Below are 18,140 nucleotides of genomic sequence, written 5' to 3'. Positions count from 1 at the left end.
GCCATCTTTTCCAATTAAATCGGATTGTCAAATGTCTCTGTGTCATGACCAAACTCAAAAATGATCTTCTTGCCCAAAAACCAATATCCCGACATGCATTGCGCATTTTTGACGCCCAAATATGCAGTTGCTATTTACCGATGATGGTCCTTGCAGTTATACCAGAAGCAGTCTCTCAAATTATACTCTTAATTATTTTTCGCCTGTCAGTCATCCAGTGCCTTTGTCTTCATTATTAAATATGAATTCCATAGCTTGAACCAATCTTAGGGAAGGTTGTTTTTTCGGACAAACGGAAAGCTAGACAGACTGCCAGACGGTCGGTCAGGGCAAAAACTAACAGCCCCGAATCGTGTGGGCCTTAAAAGAATTTACGTATTTTATTATGATAAGAAAAGACTGTGTACTCGCAATGCATCACAATTTTGGTCTTCCAAAGCTTTCATTATATATTTTTATTTATATTTTAGTTTTTAAAAAACGTTAAAAGTTGATGTATAAGAATAAAGTTGAATTCGGAATTAAAATTTTAATTGCTTTCTACTGACCACAGATTAACAACAATATTGACTGAAGTACTCGTCATCTGAAAGCTGTCATGATTCGTATGTAGGAAGTTGATCGTACCCCGCATTGTATGCTAAAAATAAAAGCAAAAATGTCTATGGTTATATATTTTGATTTCAATTGTTTTTATTTAATATATTAAATAAAAAGTTTGTATTTTCTTAAAGAAGTTACAATCTTGATGTTTTCATAAGAAAGTAGTACCCACATGTATATGTTTGCCTTTAATTTTATTAACAATATTTAAATAACCGAGAAAAAATGCACGATCTCTATGTTTATTTCTCTTGTGATAAATATAAGGAGATAACGAATGCTCTTCAAGTTCAAAAGTCCATTAAAAATACAAAATAGGAGCTGAGCAAATATGGATCTCCAAAACATCAGAGGTGAAATCAGGTGCGATGAAGGAGTAAGAATCCTCTGTCGAACTATCACGCCTATCGTTTGCACCTTGTAGCGATCGGGAAATAACGGGAAAATTCGTATAAGTAATGGACTAATAATAAATATGAAAATCACCAGTCAGCATTTGATTCAAAGGTAAAAATTTTATTTGCTGACAAAGTCATTGTATCAACCATAGAACTTACGGAATGATGACTTTAAACGAGAGAGCTGAAATTCTTGTTTCATCAATTTGTTCGTCAATAATGTACCCTTTTTTTAAAGAAATTGTTCATACGTAGAGCATGTTCTTTGCGTATAGAATCAACTGAGATATATAAACTCCGTATGCAGGTGAAAAAGATAAATTGCTGCATAAGTAGGGGAAGTTGACGAAAGTTAACGACTTCATGCTTATCATAGAGCTTGGTTGTAAGATTACCATTTACGTCTTTTTCAAGTAAAATATCTAAGTATGAAACAGATGTGTCTGTGGTATCTTTTATCTCAAGCTTACCTGGATAAACTTACCACCTTTTATATATATGTGAAGTCAAGAGAGATGTTATCGTCTGTTTCAACTCATAGGCGCTTGGTTTCAGGATGGAGTGTTTGTGTATTATGTGTATTCTTTGTCTGTCTTAAAAATCATTAAAATAAAAATGAAAAGTTAAAATTAAAGTTTTTCAAAGATATATTTCTGTATACTGTAAAATCACAAATTTCGTAGAGTAAAATTTTCGTGGTTTGAAAAGAAAACATTTGTTCGGTTGGGGATTTACTTTCGAGGATGAAGAATTTTTTGGTTGTAATGTCTGTGAAAAATTATATTTCGTGGTGGACATAGATTCTAGGGTTTCTTCTTACCTCGTAAACCACGAAGATTGAAAAATGTAAAAGGACACAAGCGACGACATTTTCTTTATTGCATTCAAGAGGGGGCGATGCCTCAGTTCAAATTTGATTTTATTCAATATCTACGCTTTTCCACCAATGAAACGTACAAAGACGTTCGCACCATTAATACAATAGTTAATCTTTTTAATCCTACTTTAAATGATTATTTAAACAGATATAAATATAAACGAATATAACAGCTACGACATTCATTCCCGTACTAACAACCAAAGAAAGCATTTAATTGTTTAAATTTGCGAATGACCCTGACACCGATTTGGACGGAACATGTATAATATGTACTATTTGATATATTAGTCTCACTTCCAAAGTTTCCATTGAAAATATCAGTTCAAACCCAGTTGCCATTCGTATATAATATATGTGTTTATCCCTCATTTGAGCAGTTACATGTAGCATAATTATTTTATGTTTACACATTTATCTCATATGAGATTTAGATGCATTTGTCGGTGTATATATATGTACATGTAGTTTACATCCATGCATAAGCTAGTGGGTACAAATATAGGTTAGTTAGGGATACAAATACAAAATTTATCTACATGTGTTTAGGAATTAAAGATTCATAGTACTAAGTTGAGATAAACTTCTCCAGCATTTTAGCGTATTAGATAAAGGATAGGTTTCCACTGACTTAGCATATTAATTTTCATGCTCTCAATCGTATAATTTATCCATTTTTACAGCTTTAAAAGATTTTAAAGTCTATAATTTTAATAACCTATTTCATAGCATATTTTTGCAGGGTGGGTGGGTGGTTACCCCCCTAAATTTCACAAAGTAGGAAGCTTAAGGTGTGATAAGATCATGCATTTTTGATGGAGCATCAGCTGGGAAGGGATTTAGAATAAAGGATTTAGTCATATGTGCCTTACATGTCTGCTTCAGTCCATCTACATTTACAAATGCTTAGGGTAAATACAAAGTCCTCTATCATGTTAAATCTAGATAAAATGTATTTTCTACATAAATTGCTTACATTAGTCCAGTTAGTAGTTCTTTCTTGCCAACTGGATATTTATAATAGAAATAGAGACCCAAAGAAATATAATAGTATCCTGGAAAGGTATAAATTCAGGGAAGAGGGGGGGGGGGCGTTAGGCACGATTAATTTGAAGGGAAAACAGAATTATTTTAATGCAGCATAAATCGACAGTGGGTTGGAAATGAGAGAGATTGATGTTCACGATGAATGGGTCGCTGAGGGTTTTGAGTAGGCTAGGAGTCCATGGTGGGTGGTTAAATTGATGTTGCCTACCCCCACCAAGTGGCGATGGGCACCTATGGTGCCCATGTGGCGGAACGTCAACTTCAATTTAACCATTGAACTGTTGATTTTGTTGACTTTTTGTGGTTGATGTTGATATATGTGATGGGTGATGTTGATATATGTGAAATTGACTTTGAAAATTATATCTTATACAAATTGATGTAAATCTAAAGCAAAAGAATATAATTAAAAGATACTTTGTGTTGAAATGTGTCCGTAGCACGAATGAGGTCAACCCAGCGTGCTACTTTTCCCGTCAGGGAGGGCAAAACATATGTTGATTTTGGGCGTGTGCCAGTTTCCCGGCTGCCCCACTGTACGTTGTGCTGACCACTTTGGACAATACCTGCCAACTCGAATGAAACATTAAACATTAAACAAAAAATACTTAGCATTTATTTATTATATATAGCCATAGGTCTTTGATAATGTTCATTAAAATCCACCTGCCTATAAAACAGACATTGGTTGCTGTAAATTTCACATATTTCAGTGAATATTTCTTTGGGATTCTTAACAATTTTTTCAGTACTGTAGCTTTCATGAAGCTTTATTTATTTCACTCTAGTTTACCGATTCTTTACTTTTTCATTTTTAATGCAGTGTCTCGAATAGCCATTGATTTCCAGCTTCTCACAATGAAAGTATGTGATGAAAAGTGGTAAAATAAACTGTAATCAATTAATTAAAAATGATTTCATGAGAGAAAGCCAAGCTTAACGTCAAATGATTTCTATGTTGTATGTCATAGTGCTCGGCACATTGTTTATTGATCAGCCCTCGTACAATGTAGCTCAATCGGTATAGTAATCGATCCGTGATCCGGAAGTCATGTGAGTTCGAATCTCGCCTGCGATTGACCAAAGTCGATAAAAATGGGAAGCAATTGTTTCTTCGCCATGCGCTCGGTACTTGAAGTGAAAATTTTGGGTTCCTGGGATAAAACCTTAAAAATCGAGGCCCCGCGTTACAATATGTTGATACAATTTTAAAGATCCCTCACTGCTCAATGGCTCTAAATGCCGCTTAAATGTCAAAATTAAAAGCCCCTCATCGGTTTACGGTGATGTTTCATTTTGAGTGAAGAATTATCAAATGTGATGTAAAACAACAATCAATCAATCTTCTCGACAGAACAAATGTGACAAGTGGCCGTAAGTGATATGGATGAAAAACTCTAGCAGATATATAGAAAGGTTAATACCTCAGTCTGTTATACTGATTTAAAAAATCATTAATACAGAATGTAGAGAGGACACATTAATCACAACAATTAACCATGTCTGACGATGATTCTCATGCTTACTTGCTTGTTAACTTGAAATACTAGTACTGTATACAAAAGCTTTTTGCTTCAAGATATTTTTTTCTCTTAACAAATATGTTTTTTTTTCTATACCACTGTATATAGGTGAGCACGTAATTGCATACCGTGAATCATTTTTCTTACCTTAAAAAGAAATGTATTTGAATGATGATGGCCATACTATGTATATGTAAGGGTGTGTTTGTGTTAAGCAATTAAAAAAAAAAAATAAGCAGACAAACCAAAAGAAACAACATTTAAAAATTTCCTTGAAATGGTTTTAAATTTTTAATTAAACAGTACTCAGAACTTTTGAAATGCCCATCGTATCAAACAACGAGACAAAAAATCTTGAAAAATCTATTAACATTGATGTCACGATATCAGGTTAATTTAGGTTAAAGGGTAAAAAAGCAATGAATTCAAGTTTCATTATTTGTTTGAATTTCAGAAAAATGTGGATAACTACAATCTCTGATTTTTTTTTTAAATACAGTATACATTGTTTAGATATTCTTACATTTCACATGTCGTGTTCACTCATTTTTCTAAACATAGGGTGGCCATTGAGAACTTAGCTTTTTTACCGTCAAATGTGAACTACCCCCAAAATGATGCCTATTAAATTTGCTATGTGTTTTAAAGACCATTAAACATCATAAGTGATAATTTTGAATTTTGGCAAACAGAACATTGGTTGTTTTAAGTCCTTGTCGTCAAGGACAGTACCAATTTTTGATGCCCATTATATCATTACTGTTAATAGACATTCACCTGCTCCTGTGTCTATAAAACAACCATTGGTTGTTGTAAATTTCACATATTTCAGTGAATATTTCTTTGGGATTCTCAAAAAGTTTTACAGCAGCTTTCACGAAGCATTTAATTTCACTCTAGTTTACTAATTCTTTACCATTTATTTTTAATGCAGTGTCTCGAATAGCTCTCGTTTTCCAGCTTCTCACAATGAAAAAATGATGAAAAATAAAAAGTGGTAACATATACTGATATCAATTCAGTAACGATTCAATCATGAGAGAAAGTCAAGTTTAATGTCATATGATATCTGTTTTTTATGTCATATAGTTCAGGACATTATTTATTGAACAGCCCTCGTACATTTGTCACCTGCATACGGTATTTTTATCTCACAGGTGATTCGGTACGAAAGAGCATGTTGTACGAATGAAGAATTTATAAAACGAGGTAAATTATTGACAAACTTAATTTGATGAAGCTAGAATTTCAGTAGTCTCGTTTAAAGTCATCATTTCTTTAAAGTTCAAAAGTCGATACAATTACCTTGTCAGCAAATACAACTTATCAATAAGTCAAATGTTGACTAACCTTTTGCATACTGATGGTTAGGTCATTATTTTTTACACTTAGTTGTCCACAGATTCTTTTTGTAAAAACACTTAGTCACGACTACAAACTTAACACGGAACAAAAGTAGTCACATCAACAGGTGCTTTTACACGAGCAACAAGATCAAAATCAAAAAATAATAATTCAACATTTATATATTGCTGGTTCTTTTTTTTTTTTTTTTTGGTTCTAATTTCTGTCCAATGTAAATAACCATTTCATATTTCAAGAACAAATTAATTAATGAAAAATTAGAGGGTAATAGGATACCGAATAAGATTGATTATTAAACATTTTTACAGTGCAATGCACTTTACAAAAATTGCAAAGGTCTGGAAAGAGCTTTTCAAGAGGAAAAACTTTAAGACACTTTTATATTCTTTTCTTTCTGAAATATTAGTGGTCTTGTTCAAATTCTTATGTACTTTGATTAAAAGAAAATATTTAAGTTAAATCAATCAGACTAAATTATTGAAATGCGTTCTTTCCTCTTTCTTTTCGAGAACTGAGGACATTATTTATTGAACAGCCCTCGTATATTACTGCATATTAAGTAAGGGAAATTGACGATTAAAAATTTAAAGTAATCACATTTATCATAAAGATTTGTTGTTAGATAAACAGCGTCTTTTTCTAGTAAAAGTTTAAATATAGAACAGATGTGACAGACTCTGTGGTATCTTTTATTTCAAGCTCACCGGGATACACCGTGTCGACATAAGAATGACTGATCTATATGATAGCACTAGTATTCTTTTGCCGACTCATAATAAAAGTATTAGCTAGGTAGAAAGACGGATAGATTTTTTCCCAAAAAATTCAACATAAAAATAAAATCATGTCCTGCAAATATAAAATATGTTTAGAATCAGGCCATTTTAGTCAATCTGTCGGGAGAGGTCAACGAAACAATTCTTTTAAAGATGACCTTAGTTTATACCACTTATAATCTAAACCACAACTTGGAGACTGGATTTATCCTTGCATACAGTTCCATTGATCAGGATAAGTATCCCACCTATCCATTCTATGATAAGGTTAGTTCCTACATACAGCTTCACTGATTAAGGTTATCCCTCGCACACTGTTAACTTGACTGATTAGGATCAGTCTTCGCACACAGCCTGACTGATTAGAGTTAGTCCTCAAACACTGTTTTACTTATTATGGTTTGTCATTGAACACAGTCTAACTGCAGGATTAAAGGTAGTCCTTGCATACTGATTGACTGATCAGGGTTGGTTCCCGAAAACTGTTTGACTGATTAGGGAAAAACTTCGCACGTTGTTCTTAAATCTAGCAAACTGTTTTAGACTGATTAGTGTTATACCTCGCACTCTGTTTGACTGATTCAGGTACGTCCTCACGTACTGTCGCCTGATTAGGATAGTCCTCTTCACTGTTCGTAGCAACAGGGGGGAGCCTTGCCCCCCTCCCCACTTTTTTCCCAACCTTACTTTTACTATAGGAAATGTTAATTGAAAGGTTGGTTACAGTAAATTGATATCAGGAAAATGTAGGATTGAATGCTAAAAAAATAGTACTGAAAGAAGTTAAATTGGCACTGAAAAAAGTTGGATCTCAGAAACGACTTGAGCTAGAGCGCTGAAATTTTCAGTGATGATAGAGGACAAGTCCCCAGGTTACTGGGAGTTTGGATAGTTTCCGGAATTTCCTAGTATGGAAGCTCGGTAGGGGTCAAAATTTAGGACACAAATCATGAGTAATTTTTTGAGACATCTTTAATGATATCTTTTAAAATAGAATTATTTTGTTAAAACATACTGAACAACATTTGTGCAGAATGACAAGATCTTTCATATGATTCCATAAAAAAAGTGCTGACTCATCACATTAAGGGCCAAAAGGGGCTAAAAGTCTTTTTACGATAACTCTTTAACAGTCAATATTTTGTTATACATTAATGAAGCAAAAAAGTTTATCTCAACAATATACAACTGTATATTATGATTTTAATATCGTATGGTACATGATTAGGGGCCACAAGGGGCCAGAATTCTAAATCTTTGACGCTTTATATCTCGAAAGTGAGAAATATTTTGACAAGTAATATTGAACAAAAGATGTTCAAAATCATGTTTTGAACAATATGCAACCTTTCATTTTTCGCTAAACGTCCCCATTAGGGAGTTGAAGGGTTGGCCCCTAAATATTTCTTTTGCGAATAACTCAAAAACGAAAAAGAATCTCTGAATAGTTGTTGAACAAAAAGTGTTCAAAATCCTAAGAGCTTTAAGATGAAATCCAGAGAAAGGGGCTACACACTCAAATAAGGGGCCAAAAGGGGCTAAAAGTCTTTTTTCGATATTTTTACAGTCAGTATTTTGTTATACATTACTGAAGCAAAAATGTTTATGTCAACAATCTACAACTGTATATTATGATTTTAATGTCATATATAACATTATTAAGGGCTACAAGGGGCCAGAATGCTAAATCTTTGATGCTTTATATCTCGAAACTGAGAAATATTTTGATAAGTAATATTGAACAAAAGATGTTTAAAATCATGTTTTGAACAATATGCAACCTTTCATTTTTCGCTAAACGTCCCCATTAGGGAGTTGACGGGTTGGCCCCTAAATATTTCTTTTGCGAATAACTCGAAAACGAAAAAGATTCTCTGAATAGTTGTTGAACAAAAAGTGTTTAAAATCTTAAGAGCTTCAAAATGAAATCCAGGAAAAGGGGCTGGGTACTCAAATTAGGGGCCAAAAGGGGCTAAAAGTCTTTTTTCGATAACTCTTTAACAGTCAAGAATTTGTTATACATTAATGAAGCAAAAATGTTTATTTTAACAATCTACAACTGTATATTATGGTTTTAAAGTCGTACATTACATAATAAGGGGCCACGAGGGGCCAGAAGGCTAAATCTTTGATGCTTTGTATCTCGAAAGTGAGAAATATTTTGATAAGTAATATTGAACAAAAGTTGTTCAAAATCATGTTCTGAACAATATGCAACCTTCCATTTTTCGCTAAACGTCCCCATTAGGGAGTTGAAGGGCTGGTCCCTTAATATTTCTTTTGCGAATAACTCGAAAACGAAAAAGAATATCTGAATAGTTGTTAAACAAAAAGTGTTCATAATCCTAGGAACTTTAAAATATTTTGAAGAAAAAAGGGCTGATCCCTAATATTAGGGGCGTGAGGGGCCAAAAGTCGATTTTAGAAGTCTTTATTGTTCAATGTCTTTTTACAGATTATGGAAAATCATTACTTTAGAGTGAAAATCTCATTCAAAATCTTATCTCATCTCAACAAGAATCGAACGGAAGACCCACTCGTTGTTCACAACGAGATCGTATCTAGTTATTATTCTTATTTGTTTGACTTTCTAATTTTGTGCACGCGATTTCTCGAAAACTACAAAATGAAATTACATGAAATTTTCAGGACAGATGTGTTGTAACATGAATTTAGTATATCTGAGAGAAAATTAGGAAACTCACTTCCGGTGCCAAGTTACGGACAATTTTCTGAAATTAAAATGACATTTTGTCCACGATTAAACTCAAAAACGGTAAAAGATATCAACATGAAACTTTCAGGGATTATAGATCGTGATATATACTATCCAGGACGCGACGTTTTGTTCGTCGTCGGTACTTCCTGTCGTTAGGTGAAGCGAATTGAAAAAATTGCATTTTCTAACTTTTTTGTTTTTTAATATTTTTTATTTATTTTTGGAATGATAATAGAGACCCTTTCATTGATGCTTACTATGTAAGTTGTTTGGATATTGATTAATCAGAACTCTAGATATTAATATTTGAAAATCTGAAGCGGGACCAAGATGGCGGCTGTCAACTCCGCCATTTCGAGAGTAGGGGTTTATGGAGGCAGCTGAGCGTTTGATTAAATCATTCTGACATAAGGATACATGAAATATAAAAAAATCCTTGGACTTTCACGTAGTAGTACGCTGCAATTCAGTGTCAATCTTAAAACTTAATTTCCGTTTCACTGCTTTAGTGTAACTGGGCTAGATACGTGTGTACAATGTGTTAAATATACTTTCTTAATGTCGAAATAAAATAAAGGCGATAAGAAGTTGTTTTATTGAATATTTAATTTCATTGAAGCTATCACACCTATTTGATAGATCAGTCCAAAGGAAAGGCACGAATATTTACTCGTGGTGTTTGGCGCCAGTTTATGAATAGTGGCCCGCCTTTTATGATTCTTAGACAGGTGTACTGTTGCAGGTGTACTGTATACACAACTATATTTAGAGCAGTATTCAAAATTTATTAGTTTTTCAAGAAACGTCACATTTGTGTTTCCCATGCACACTTGTGTCATATTAAACTAATACAAAAGACAGAAAAAAGAAAACCTTTTTTAAATAAGATCGTCTAATAGAGTTTATATTAACATTCTTTTCTCAATAATCTGATTCAAGTTATTGAACATAAATGGTACCTGATACCTTGACGTAGGGTGAATCATGTTTTTCGGCGAACCATTTCAACCTTTTCGTGAAAGTGTAACTATCGGCATAGTTCACTTTGGGGATAAACGAGAAATTAAAAAAAAGTTTAAAATTATAGTCACTTCACTGCTTTTGTGTAACTTACCTATATAATGTGTACAATGTGTTAAATATATTTCCTAAACCTCGAAATTAAGGCTAGAAGAACATTCTTTTTTCTTAATTTCATTGAAGCTATCACACCTATTTAATAGATCAGTCCAAAGAAAAGGCGCGAAGATTTAGTCGTGGCGTTTGGTGCCTTCGATAATTCTTAGACAGGTGTACTGTTGCAGAAGTATAGACAAGTACATTTAGAGCAGTACTCCCAATAGCGAAAGAAAAAAAGGCGCCACGATTTACTCGTGACGTTATGCGGGAAATTGTGAATGGCCTGCACATGGGCGTCGGAAGCAAATTGAAAGGGGGGGGGGGTCATCGAAAGTGAGGGGGCTAAACCAATAAAAAAAAGTAAATCCCAATTTCAGTACCTATATAATATCTTTTTTTCCGACGCCAGTGGAGATTGACGAGTGCAGAAGTAAACAGAAGTGCAGAAAAAGATTATATCAACATGCCTTAATATGAAATCGCATGGGAAAGAGTTAGATTCATATAGAATAAATGAAGTAAAAGCCAGCTCCATTCGATAATTCTACACCAGTGGCGGATTCAGGATTCTTGAGAAAAAAAGGACCTGTTTGTGGTCAGGATAGGGGCCCACAGCCATACCAAAAATATTATTTATTACATCTATATATATTTTGGACACATACTTGATCACAGACCAGGACTAGAGAGAACTGTAGCTCTCCGGTAAAATATATCGACAGACCGGAGAGCTACAGTGCCACCCATTGAAAAAGAAAGTGTGTATTCATTGCGCACGTGCGCATAGGCGCTTGGTTACAGGATTGTGTATTTTGTGTATTATGTGTTTTTCTAGGTGTGTCTGAATACCCTCGTCAAAATAAAAATAAAAATTCGCTGAAATTAGCACGTTTTAAAAATGTCATATTTACTGTATATAAAAAGAGTAAAGGAGCGCCACTCGCCATCTTGAATCATAGGGGGTGCCTCGGTTCACACTAAATTTTCATCTCTGTCTACATTTTTCCTACCGGTGTTGGGTGAGATCTAGCTTCAAAAATGATTGAATGACAAATTCCTATCATCTGTTGACCTGCGTATGCCGTTTTAAAAAAGCAGTGAACCGAAACGTCCTCGATTCTTGCACCTGTTTATCGAAAGCAACGGAAGTGGCGATTTCGACTATGTAAAATGTAGAGGCATCCCGGAAATACATGGAAAATCTACTTCTTCTTTCTATATAATTTATTCACATCTATTTATCTCTTTATACATACATGTACTACATCGCGTAAAGAAATTCAGAATATCTATTACTGCTGGGATTTTCAATAGTGTAAATACATGTACATGTATTCCACCTAAATAATTAAGCATTTTTGTATACCTTTCGCTAAAGTGGATTTGTTTGAATTTAATATTCAGTTGGGGGTTAATAACATTTAAAAGACTCGATCTTCTGTAATTCATAGCAGCTAAGAAAAAAGTTCTCTTGAATTTAATGCCCTTAAATGCCATGAATCAATTTGGTATATATCTTGTCTTTGTGACGCAGATGGTATATCAAATATAGATCACAAAATAAGAGAGAAGATTGGGGGGGGGTGAAATCACCGTATCTATGCATTATATAACTATACATCCATACTGTAATATATGTAAGGAACGTCAATCGGACGGAAGACCTCTCGTTGCTCGCAACGAGTATCGTATCTAGTTTATCTTAATTTTTTTATTTTCAGGCCCATTCAATGTAATGTTCCATGTAACATTTACATCCCGGTTAGAGTGAGCGTTACGAACAAAAATCATTCCTAATAATCAGCTTTATTTTGGTAAGACTGTTTATAATATCTTGCCGTTCCTGCACTTGCCGTAATCGAGTGTTTTCACTTAAGTTAACAGTTGGTACGGGAATCATCAGCCAGTAATTAGATTCTGGTGATTAAGAAATTCAAAGAGATGAATGAGTTAATTTTTAGGGCCCACAATATCCAACATTTCCTGTGATGAAGACTGAAATTGATTCTTTATTTGGTTGAACTTCATTTATTTTATTCAGCTACTATACAGTATATGAATCACAAAACAGTATGGCAAATAAATTTTATTAGACAGTGCAAAACTGATGTTAGTAACTTGAAGACAATTACAAATGATTTTAAATATCTGGGAAAAAAACTCACAGTTGATCGGATAGGATTTCTTGGAGACAGGATAATCTTTTTTGTTCAAACAAATACATGACCAAGTGAAAGAAAGCAGGTTACTTATATAATTGAATGTTAATCTGTGTATGAAAAATTTCCATTAGTTACAATCAAGAATTAAAGACTCTATGCTCATTGAATGCTAGTAAAAAGTACAAATAAATTGGTTATGATTTAATAACCGTTTAAAGCAAAGTCAACACTTTAGATCCCAAAGGGGTTTTGTGTGGTTGCTCCTGTTGGTTCGAACACTTCTTTCATTCGGAAAACTAGGAAGATAGTAAAGCCAGTAATACAGAGGATGCCGAGTATGAGTGAAATCAAGGTCAACTGTTTAGCCGATCTTGAATACTCTCTCCCATTTACATAGTCACCCTCGTCGTAACGGGATCTTGCCTGAAGAAGTAAAAAATAGAGAACCTAAATAAACAACTGTTAATTTTAAGCATGTATGTAAGACCATCAAAATAGAATTTAGATGGGTTTTTATTATACACCTGCTTGAAAAGCGGAAAGGTATATAGTAATCGGGATGTTCGTCTGTTATGCTTTTTGGTACCCATCTCTTATCCACAACTCCTCTCATACCACTGAATAAAATTTGATGAAACTTTCAAAGACAAAGAATCTTTATTACATATTTCTATTGTGCACCTACTATTTTACTTTTTGATCCGACAAATATTTTGGGTTTTTCCATAGAAAACACTGTCATTATATTCATATGGGAGGCGGGGGTATCATTTAGTGAGCTCATTGCTAACAACAATTCTAGTTAATATTTGAAAACATTTTTTATTAGAAATCTATTTCGTTCTTTTGTGAACGACTAATGCATAAAAAGAGACGGGAAATGAATTTGAATAAAAAAATTGTTTATCGTGATGTCAAATCATTTATTATCAGCATTCTTTAATTGTCAGTTTATATGTATGTGACAGTAAATATGTCTTATTAGGCATTCCATGTATTTTCTTATTTTTTTGGAGGCCTGTCTTTGCTCTGCTCCTATTTTGTATTGTTTTATGGACATTTGGGCTCGAATGCTGTTTGTTATCTCCATATATTTCTTTACATAATCACAAGATATTGGTATTTCAGTATTTTCTGTGCACTATTTTTTTTTATGGAGACATCAACAAAAGCCCTTGTGTTAAGAAAGACTTTTGGCTTATGTCTGTTTAAAAGAACAATATGTACCTGGAAGAGGATACATCAAAGGTAACGTTAGTCTTCAATTTTCCTCTGTTTGTCACATTTTAGATGCTAAGTAACACCTTTTTGAACTTTTACACAAGTAGTGATTGTGATGTTGATCTTTGTAAGGGTGATATTTATACAACTTAAATTCGTAAAAACTCATTTAAAAAAAAATTCAGTCATTAATCGTAATTTCAAGGTTTTTTCTAGTAATATCATCTATTTTATGCATATAAAATCAGATGACTTTCTTTTACGGGAAAGGCATAAATTTTTGGTCGGGATCGGCCTGCGGCCTTGGGTATTATATAAGTCGGAAAGCTCGAGATCAACATTCTTTTCGTCAACTTGCTGGATACAGAGTAGGTTGAATATTTCTTTGTCAAGTTTTTTCATAATATTTGTAAGAAATTTTTTGCATCGGTCTTAAATATATGTAGATTTTGGTTAATGGATAATAAAGTTTGTGTGTTCTTAATGTTATTCTAATCCAGCGTACATATTTTCTCTGGATTGTGCTGGATTTACAGCCCGACTAAATGTGACACGACTGCCATTTTGAATATATTGTTACTATTTTTGCCCGTAGCAAATTCAACCAAAAAAGTTTGTCTCTAGTGAATTACAGTTAGTAATTTTTTGTTTATTATTTACTCTAACGAGCCGCAATGCCTACCAAAAATAAGAATAAGAAGAACGCAGACTGAGTGACAACGAGGGGAAAGCATCATGGTCAAAAAGGTTAAGGCAAAAGCGACCAGCGGTAGCGGTTGACGATAATCCTACAGTAGAGGAACCAGGTCTTTCAGGAAGCATCGCTGCCATAGAGAATATTGTTGGTGCCAGAAAGTCAAACTCTCCCCCAGCACCTGTGCCTGCTTTGGCCATTGAATCTCAATCAGGTACAAGCATTGATTGTGAGAATCAATATGTAGATAGCATTCATTCACTATTGGCTAGCAATGTCTCTAACTCGTTGGAGTCTAAATCATTAGTTCAGCAGACATAGAGATTAATTTGTTGTTTGATAACACTTCCCTAACAGAATCTTAAAAAAAAAAAAAAAATTACAATAAAAAAGGGGAGTTGGTCACAAGAGAGGTTGTTAAACCTAGCAGTAAGATTCAAAATATCAGTAAATGGACAGATGCATTCTTAGTTAACGCTAGCATTTATGCTTCAGCCCACCCAGAATCTTGTCAGGGTTTGCTGAAATATTTACATGACATAAGACTCGGGACATCAAGATGTGGGGAGGGGGATTTGGGATGTAAGAAATATGACGAGCAGTCTCGACTTCGCCGCAGTATCGATCCCACCATAGATTGGTCTTAAGCAGACTATGAGTTATGATTGATGTTAATGTCATCATCCCTACAATCTAAACTAAAAATTAAACTAAGCAGCCCAGCCTACAACAAGTGCTATCATCTCAACTTCAAGGGTCATTGTGACAGACCTTCTTACCAGTACATGCACAAGTGTATTAAATGTTCTTGGAGTCATCCGCAATATTTGTGCCCTCAATCTAATTATGTTGGTAAGTCCACAAGTTACCCAAGGGGACCACTGCAGGGGAATCCCCAAGTTAGATCCCTTATGTCACACCCAACCCAAACCCCAAGACCACAAAGGTATATGGGCCCTAGGAAATTTCCCTATTAATGTGGAAAAGTTAAAATGAATACTTGCAACCATATCCAGACAAATATGCTGCTAATTATATAAAATATGGGTTTTCAAAGGGTTTTGAAAAAATTATACAGGCCCGAGGTGTCACGTGTTTTCAAAATATCTTAAGTCTGCAATTGAACACCGTGATGAGTTGATGGATAAGATAAATAAGGAAATAAAGCTTGGGTGAATCATGGGTCCTTTCGATCAACTTCCAATTTCTAACCTCCACATTTCGCCAGTTGGCATTGTCCCTAAATCTGATGGAGGGTGGCGAATGATTACCCATCTATCCTATCCTAGTTCACAGGGGATCAACGACTTTATAGACCCAGATTTATGTACAGTGCAGTATGCATCTTTGATAGTGTAGTCAATATGATTGCAAATTTGGGAAGCGGCGCATTGATAGGTAAGATGGATATTAAAAGAGCTTTTCGTTTAGTTTCAATCAATTCAGGGGATTTTGACTTGTTAGGTTTCTCTGTAGATGGATTATATTACATAGATAAATGCCTTCCCATGGGTTGTTCCATTAGTTGCAGAATTTGGGAAACATTTGCAACTTTTCTACACTGGTGTACTCAGTTCAAGTCTGGATTGAATACATTAGATCATTATTTAGACGATTTCCTTTTTGCAGGTAGGTCTGGTAGTGATGAAAGTGAAATTCTAATGTCTACTTTTAGTAACTTAGCCGGGATTTAGGGGTACCACTAGCCCATGAGAAAACTTCTGGTCCAACGACAAAATTAATATTTCTAGGTTTTGAAATTGCAATTGATACACTAGAGATGACAATTAAGATTCCAGAAGCAAAGTTAGAATTCCTAAAGAGTCTGATTGAAATTTTTTTAGATTGGGAAAAAGTTACACTGCAAGAAATGCAGTCTTTAGTTGGAATGCTCCATTTTTTCTCAATGGCAATCAGATCTAGTAGAGCTTTTATTCGAAGAATGTATGATGCATTTAGTGGAGTTTTCAAGCCACATCATCATATAAGATTATCAGTTGGAATTAAAAGTGACATTAGAATGTGGCTGGTGTTCTTGAACCATTTCAATGGGGTAGCATATTTTCCTAATACTGTATGGGAAGATTCTAGTATTTTACAGTTATTTACAGATAGTGCAGGTCCAGGTCATTTAGGTTGTGGGTGTTACTTTAGTGGAAGTTTTTTTTTTCTCCAATGGCCAAAATACTGGAGCAACCAAGACATTTTGAGAGACATGACTTTTCTTGAGCTCATACCAGTAGTTTTAGCAATAGAGATGTGGGGACCTAGGTTGCTGCATAAAAAAGTCCAATTTCATGTTGATAACCTTTCACTGTTAGTGTCATCAATACCCAATCGTCCAAGTCCAAAAGAGTTATGGAATTGGTAAGACATTTGGTTCTTAGACTGATGATCAACAATGTTTTATTTAGGGCAAATCACATTGGTAGCTTGGATAACAAAATTGCAGATTCTATTTCTTGCAAACAGTGGTTCCGCTTCAAGACATTGGCACCAGAGGCAAGCACCAGACCAGACCCTCTTCCAGCAGAATTAGTCAACATGATTTACAAATTCAAATGAATAGATTGCTAGATGCTTCAATCTCTTACAACACTAAGACAGTATACGAAACAGGGAAAAATCATTTTATAATTTCCGGAAAGAATTTGGGTACGGAATTTTATGGCCCCCACCTCTTAGGGAGGTTGTTCACTTTGTTGCTTATCTGTCACGTAAGAAGTGTTCCTATGCTACGGCTAAATCTTATCTATCATCTATTAGTTTTCAATGCAAAATCCATAATTTGGTTGATGAAACGAAGAGCTTTCTGGTTGTAAAGGTTCTTTAGGGTATGAGAAGAACTGGTAGGTCTGCAGATTCAAGGCTACCTATAACCTTGCAGTTGCTTACTAAAGTTGTTAGGGTTTTACCGAGCATTTGTAGTGATAGTTATGAAACAAAATTGTTCAGAGCTGAATATTTATTAGCCCTCTTTGGTTTTCTCAGAAAAGGGGAAAACTGCTTATTTATTAGCCTTCTTTGGTTTTCTCAAAAAAGGGGAATTCACATTGTCTACTGGTAATGGTGTTCATACAATTTTACAAGTGACTGATGTTCAATTTCAAGCTAATTACTCCAAGGTTTTTGTACACATAAGAAGGTCAAAATGTGATCAGGATAGAAAGGGGGTTTCTTAAGCCATTGATAAAAGTAAGGGAATCCTGTGTCCAGTAGCAAATTTGATAGATAATCTTGCAGTAAGACCAAAACTTAAAGGACCATTATTTATCCACTATGAAAAAATCCCCTTACCAGGTATCATTTCTCTTTATTTTTGAAAAAAAAATCACTTCAGGTTTTGGGGGTTCAGGCACATTATAGGACCCATTCATTTCGTATCGGGGCAGCCACTGCAGCATTTGAATCGGGTGGCTCACAAGATGTCATAATGGAAGCAGGGCGATGGAAGTCTAGGGCATACAATTCATACATAAGATGTCCTATTGGGCAGATGTTGGGGGCAAATAAGTTGTAATTTTGTAAATTAAAGATTTATGCAAATTATTGCATAATATTAGGTCCCTGAAGTTAAAGTCTGGTGTGTGGGCTCCTCTATTATTAGGAATGCAATGATGGCATCAGTATGCAGAC

At 34.4% G+C, this 18,140-nt stretch overlaps 1 pseudogene; it reads left to right on the top strand.

Annotated features, from left to right (window-relative positions):
* The first annotated feature begins 13,810 nt into the window (after window positions 1-13,810).
* On the top strand, window positions 13,811-17,716 carry LOC134246809 (uncharacterized; annotated as a pseudogene).
* The last annotated feature ends 424 nt before the right edge of the window (window positions 17,717-18,140 follow it).

This window comes from Saccostrea cucullata, unplaced genomic scaffold (assembly GCF_032062105.1).
Source record: "Saccostrea cucullata isolate Sc308-1 unplaced genomic scaffold, CSIRO_AGI_Scuc_v1 ctg3432, whole genome shotgun sequence".
In the NCBI taxonomy this organism is placed as follows: Eukaryota; Metazoa; Mollusca; class Bivalvia; order Ostreida; family Ostreidae; genus Saccostrea; species Saccostrea cuccullata.
This window is presented reverse-complemented; position numbering and strand designations above follow the sequence as displayed.